Raw genomic sequence first — 776 nt, 5'->3', positions numbered from 1 at the left:
AGTTGCCTGAGTAGCGACAGGTATACCGATGTGCAATACGTATCCGGCCATAGGCACGGAACGAACAGGAACTGTGGTGCAGACATACAAGGGCCATGGGGCGGTACGCAAAGGATACGGATGAGCGAGTATGCAGGCCCAATACTCAATAGCTCGATCCGATCCAAGCACATGAGTTGACTGCGGCGCCAGGTTAACCGATGTGCTAAGAGAGTTGTTCCTGGGCCTTCAAAGTGACTTCAAAACTATCTTAGCGAATGGTGGCCATGGGCGTAGACATGAGCCACAAGTCACAAGGCCTGGGACTATTGGGTAATAAAGACAACTTAGTCAGAAAGTTAGTCTTTGGACGTACCACCGGGATTGTGTTACATTGGGAACCTTACTATAAAACCCTAGGCAGGGGATCACTCGGCTCATGGATCGATGAAGACCGCAGCTAAATGCGCGTCACAATGTGAACTGCAGGACACATGAACACCGATAAGTTGAACGCATATTGCGCGTCGGACGATTAAACCCGGCCGATGCACACATTCTTGAGTGCCTATCAATTCCTTGATATACAACAAACCAAACTTCAGGGTGGAGCGTGCCACAATAGAACACTATGGCGAGCAGCCCGTCTAGTGTCGTGGGGGAAACACGCTTCCACACTGTGCATAATGGCGTGCTCGGGACCTTTGTTGGGACCGCAGGGCGCTGAAAGTAAAGGGGTGAACCGCATAAATCGCACGCACGTAAACGCGCACACACACAAATAGAGTGAGACGTAT

At 50.8% G+C, this 776-nt stretch overlaps 1 non-coding gene across 1 annotated transcript; it reads left to right on the top strand.

Moving 5' to 3' along the window:
• Positions 1 to 391: 391 nt before the first annotated feature.
• Positions 392 to 549, top strand: LOC125774085 (5.8S ribosomal RNA). The gene has a single exon (XR_007420584.1). It is a non-coding gene; the product is annotated as a 5.8S ribosomal RNA (ribosomal RNA).
• The last annotated feature ends 227 nt before the right edge of the window (positions 550 to 776 follow it).

Source organism: Anopheles funestus (assembly GCF_943734845.2).
Source record: "Anopheles funestus chromosome X unlocalized genomic scaffold, idAnoFuneDA-416_04 X_unloc_79, whole genome shotgun sequence".
Lineage (NCBI taxonomy): Eukaryota > Metazoa > Arthropoda > Insecta > Diptera > Culicidae > Anopheles > Anopheles funestus.
Note: the sequence above shows the minus strand (reverse complement) of the source record. Positions and strands in the feature narration are given on the sequence as shown.